A 6,187-nucleotide genomic window follows, 5' to 3' on the forward strand; every position below is an offset into this window, starting at 1 on the left:
GTAACACAGCTTTATTTGGGAATCAATGTCCTTCCAGAGGCCAGTGCTCTGGTAAGCACCATAGGTTATACAAGATAAAATAGAATTTAATAACAAACAAAGTCCCAGAGTCAATTGAGATGGAGAAGGTCCCTGATCCGGGAGAGATGACTGGCCCCCCGATGCTCTGAGTCCAGCTGGTCTTGCAAGGAAGAACTTGGGAGAGTCCTGGAGTATCTCAGTTTGCCCCTCACAGAGGGTCTTAGCTAAAGCGCCCAGTGGGAATACTCACTGCACTGCTCTTGAGCTCTGCTTGTATCCTCTTTTCCTTGGACTTGTTTACTTCTTAGGTGATAACCTGAAGTTGTTTTGGTGAATGTATTAACCATTCAATTTTGTTATGCTCAGTTTGACACATAAACATAAACATGGTTACTTTAATTTCACTCTTATCAGTCTCACACTATTAGTAAACAACTTGTTCTGCAAGCCTCAATCCAATAACAACCTTGTTTATGGTATATTTTATATGCTCTACACAATGCCTAACCTGTTTCCAGGGCAGGAGAATTTCTGCCGCACTGTGGGGGAAGCCAGTCGCCTGGGTGTGCAAGATGCTGCTGGGGCCCCTTGCACCGGGAGTTGGGAGCGCAGAGGCGGGATTGACTCCGGGACATAAGGGACTGAGCGAGGACGCTGGCTGGGCGCGGGTCCGTTAACGCCATGGAGCATCGGGCAGGCAGGGCTGCTGGCAGGTGAGCTCAGGATTCGCAGCGAGCAAGGTGTCGAGTGAAGCCAGCGCCCAGTGCAGGTTCGCTCCTGCGTGCGCCAGCTGCCAGCTGAGCCAGGCGCGCTGCGACGCCGTGGGCTGCGTGCCGCGGGAGGGCACCGGCAGGAAGGCGCCCCCGGGAGCCCGCAGCTCGTCCAGGGCCACCTCCAACGCATCCACTTGGTTGAAAAACCTGGACGTGAGGACTGCCAGGGGCGCGCGGGCTTCGGGCGACAGGTGGCGGCGGTGGCGCTTTGGGGAGGCGGGCCCGGCCTCCCGGTTGTCCTGGCAGCGTCCCGTGGTCCTCGCTGGCCTTCTCGGCAGGGTCGTTCTGTCCTTGAGTTGCGGGAAAGGGTGGGCAAAACCTGCGGGGAGAGAAAAACACGTTGTTTCCGTAAGTGTGCGCAGCCTGGCCAAGGTCACGAGGGCCCCTTCCCAGTCCCACTTTACCACCCCACAACTTCACCTCCCATTCCCCACCACTCCTGATTCTGGTGGCCTCTTTCAGCCCTTTACAGCTTTAGGAACATTTCACCAGGGTCAGTGTCTGTCCCCTCCATTGGGTGCTGGTTTGCCATTCAAGGCAAGCATCCAAATCCCTACCTCTGCAAAGGCACAGCCGTCGAACCTACCTCCTTTGTCCTGATGTCCTGCTCTGTTGGAGTTGGGCTTGTCCTTCTCTCTCCCTCGGGCTGGTCGTCCCTTCACCTTCTTTTCTGGGTATCCATTTTCCTTGCAACCACTGCAAGGGGAGCCATTGGGACTTCTTGACCGTTTGTGCCTGGAGCCCATGGCTACCTGGCTCTGCCTGGTGATCACTGTCAGTGGAGAAGAGGACACTAGTGAGTGAATGGTCCCAGACCTATTTCTGGAAGTCTGGGGGAGAGTGGATTAGAAGAGGTCCCAAGTCAGACCTGGGTCCATAAGGGCCCCATCCCCAAATGCCGGTTAGTTCAGATGCTCACTGTCTCTAAGGGCAGCTGCCCAGGGCCCAGCTTTTCCCGCCGCTATGGATGTGCCTCAATTTCCTGTCATGCCTGCTCCAGGAATCCCTCCCTCAGGTCCAGATCCCAATGGTGGCTCAGCTGGCAGAGCCCATGACCCCAAGGAATCTGATCTTCACCTTGGATTTCCCTCACCATTTTCAGTAAAGGTCAAACCTTCTCAGGCCTGCTGCTTTGCCCACCCCAGCCAATCTTTTGTGTCTCCCAAATTCTCCCAACCATTGTTCAAAACAATCCCCCCCCCAAAAAAAAAAAGGAATTTATTATCCTACCTCCTCTGCTGTTGGAGCCTTTTGTGGTCTCCGTGATCCTTCTCTGTTTCTCATAGGGATGCCAATCTTCTCCTTTCTCTCCAAAGGACAGATTTCCCATGGAGTAAGTCTTTTCATATTCCCTGTGGGAGCGACTTGATCTTCCTGAATGTTCCTGGCGAGTCCTTCTGCCACTTGTTGCCCCTTCCATTCTGTCCATGTCTTCTGCCTGAGCCAGGAGTCTGGAGGTCTGAAGAGTGGACCCGGCAATGACCAGCTGGGCAGAGGGCTTGGCTTTTTATGCTTCCCAAGGTTCCCTGCTGGGTCATACCACTGCTGCGGGAGTGGCAATGGAGGGAAGACAACACCCAAGACATTATAAGTGGCTTGATTGGATGAGGCATATATTAGGTATGCAGCCCACTCTCTTGGTCCCTGACTCTTTAGCTGCTAATTTCAGAGCACTTTTCCTGAGTGGCAGCGAGCAGAGGCAATTCGTTCTGTGCTGAATGTGGATCTCAAAAAAGTACACTCACTCTTTTGTCATTTGTTTCAAGTTTCTTTTATTCCTGTTTGTTTCTATAGCTCTATGTGTGTGTGTGTGTGTGTGTGTGTGTGTGTGTGTGTGTGTGTGTGTATCAGCATGGGATATGCTAGGTATGCCGAGGGTCAGCAAAGTGTTGGTGTAAAACACGAGAAAACCTTTGAGTTTTTTGGGTATGCATTCTCTGTGGCCACGCTTCAGTTCTACCATCATGGCAGGAATGCCACCATGGAGTCTACAGAAAGAAAGTGTGTGGTTAGGTTCCCAATTAAGGTTTTTTACAAAACTGGCAGCGGCGCACATTCAGAGAGCCATAGTGGAGGAGGAACTTTACAACAGATGAAGTTGCAATTTATTATTCACATCTTTCTCATTTTCTCTTCACTCTTCTCCATCAAACAAGTACTGCCATAGGCTCATGACAATCCTGCTGGGCTGTGCTGTCATCAGTGATGTTTTTAAAAAACCTTCTGCCTGCCTCGCTGGTCAGGGTAATCAAAAGGACACAATGTGAAAAATCATAAGATAGACAGTAGGATTAGATTTGTGAGTCCCACCTCTCACATAACATAAAAGACATATCTAAGTAGCTCCATCTTCAAGGATCTGTAATCTCACTTGAGGGGAAGTGTCACAGCTAACGGACTGGTTTCGACTAAATTGATGCACAGTCTGGATGATTTCATCAAAATCCCAGGCTCTTTCCAAATGGTGCTTTTACATTCCAAACGGGATTTATTCTGTAACACTGATGGCCCTCATGATCCCATGCTGCCTGCCTGAGTGTCACCCATCATAAACAGAGGGATGGATAGATTATCTCCATCCTGTATCCCTTCATCAGAAAGAAAGCGGTGTTCCAGACACTCTGGAAATATTGCCCGTCCACCTCCTTCTGCAAAATGACCTAAATTCCACAGTTACCCCACCCCCAACTCCACCCCTTCAGCTTATCATCATTGGTGGCTCTGGGGGCCAGACACTGGCTGTCTAGGGAACCAGTGGCAAGTCCTTTAGGGTTTTACACACGTCACCCAGGTCATTGACTGTCTTCCACTGAGTGCTTGGTTTGCCACTCAGGCCTGGTCCCTATGTCTCAACTTCTCCAAACACCCAGTTCTAAAATCTGCCCTTTTCCCCTTAGGTTCAGATCTGGCTGAGTCAGGCTAATTTTTTTTTCTACCTTGTGCTGAGGATGGTGGTGACTTCACCTTCTCTCCATGGTCTACATTTCCTTTTTGCTGTCTGCAAGGGGTGCCATGGGAGCTTCTCTACCATTTGTGCCTGGAGCCCTTAGCCACCTAGCTATGCCTGATTACTGTGGGTTACCAGGAGGACAGTAGTGAGTGGTCTCTGTGCTATGTCTGGAATGTGGAGTGAGTTAATTTTACCAGGCTCCATTGATATGCAATGTAATTAATGGCCCCACCCCCAAGGGCCAGTATTCCTATAGGTACTCTTGTTTTCAAGTGTATCTCTGTATGAACTAGCCTTTGTCTTGTGTCTGTTTACACTCCAAGATTCCTGGCATGGTCTTACAAATACTTTAAGCCCAGACCCAGGCTCAGCTGGCAGAGCACTAACCACAAGGATTCTGGCGTTCACGTTGGGTTTTCATTACCTGAGTGAATGTCAAGTCCTCTGGGGTCTCCTGTTAATCCCAGCTCTACTCCAATCTCTTTTGTTTCATAAATCCACATAGCCATCTACCACAATGAATCTCAGAAAAAGTAGAATTTGGAAACCTACCTCATCTCCTTTGGGAGCCCTTCTGGGTCTTGACTGTTCCCTTCTCCATTTTTCATGGGGAAGTCAATCTTCTCACTTTTCTTCAAAGACAGGTTTTCCTTGGAGCTAATAACTTTCATATTCCCTGTAAGAGGGACCAAGGGGGCTCCCATGTCCACAGCTTAAGTGCAATGATAGTCGTATTAAAAAAAAAAAGTGTAGCTTTACCAAGTCATTCTTATTATTAAGGGTAATTAATGAAGTGAGACACCAGAAAGATTGGTGTGCAATGGAAGTAAGAAACTTTGGTAATGAACGTAGGCACAGAAAATTAAATTTATACCTCAATATAACTCTAACAGTGCATTCCTTTTTAAAAAGAGCCATGGAGTCAGTGTGTTGGCAGTGGTGTCATTGCCAAATGACACAATAGAAATATTCTATGTTTTGACTGGAGTGGTGATCACAGGGGTGTGTACACATGTGTAAGCAATTTTATTGATGTGTCATCAGCTTCAGCTCTGTGTGCATGGCCTGTAAGTCAAACTTATAAAGTTGATATGATGAGGAACATAGAAAAAAAGAATAACTGAAACAGGGAAATAAATGAATAAACGATTCAAGAGGTATCTGAACAATAGCAAGGACATTGACTTAATCACGTAGTAAAGGTTTGAAATACTAAAGAAATTTATCAGGGTACCCATAGAAGCTAATGGACCATGAATCAAAAGCATGTGATTTTACTTTCAACACTAAAATATTACATCCCCTCTACCAAGTAATCAAGCTTGCTCGTTTGATTTAAAGGCAGGTAGGTTTCTGTATTAGTTTAGTTCTGTATTAGAACTGCCATAAGAAAGTACCACGAACTGGATAGCTTAAACAGAAACTTATTGTCTTGGAGTTCTAGAGACTGAAATTCCTAGATCTATTTGTCCTCAAGGTTGACTTCTTTTCAGCCTTCTCCTTGGCTTATAGATGGGCATCTTCTTCCTGTGTCTTCACATCAACCTTCCTCTCTGTGTCTGTGTCCAAACTTCCTCTTCTTATAAGGACACCAGTCATGTGGAAGTAGGAGCCACCCTAACGATCTCATTTTAACTTCATTACCTCTTTAAAGATTCTGTCTCCAAATAAAGTCACATTCTGAAGTTACAGGGGGCTAAGGACTTCAGCATATGAATTTGGGGGGGAAACAAAATTCAGCTCGTAACAGTACCTAAGCGTTTACCTTGAAGAAATCTAATCTCAAGTAAAACCCACAAAACAACCACTGTTCTTTGCTGTGCAGGCCAAGACAGAAAAAAAATACACATATGTATAAAATATAATAAATAAAATGCATATGAAATATAATACAATTATATATATATATATATATATATATATATATATATATATATATAACTTTATTGGGGAACAGTGTGTATTTCCAGAACTTTTTATTGGGGAACAGTAGTTTGTTTTTCCCAGGACTCATCAGCTCCATCCAAGTCAAGTTGTCCTTTCAGTCTTAGTTGTGGAGGGTACAGCTCAGCTCCAGGTCCAGTCGCCATTGTTAGTTGCATGGGGCGCAGCCCAGAGAGTCAAACTGGCAACCTTGTGGTTGAGAGCCCCCCCCTCCAACTAACGGAGCCATCTGGCCACCCAGGAGCTGAGCAGCAGCTCATTGACTTCATTCTAGTTGCAGAGGGTGCAGCTCGCTGGCCCATGTGGGAATTGAACCGGCAGCCCCGTTGCCCAGAGCTCGTGCTCTAACCGACTGAGCCACTTGCCCACACTAAAAATATATTTATCATTTTATATATCTCTACATATCTTTGTAAGGGCTTTTCTAACCAAATGAAACATGAAAACAGTGATTGCTGAAAAGTTCCAATTCGATTCAAGTGCCCAATAATCTGAACCC

The sequence above is a fragment of the Rhinolophus sinicus genome, linkage group LG04 (assembly GCF_036562045.2).
Source record: "Rhinolophus sinicus isolate RSC01 linkage group LG04, ASM3656204v1, whole genome shotgun sequence".
Taxonomy (NCBI): Eukaryota; Metazoa; Chordata; class Mammalia; order Chiroptera; family Rhinolophidae; genus Rhinolophus; species Rhinolophus sinicus.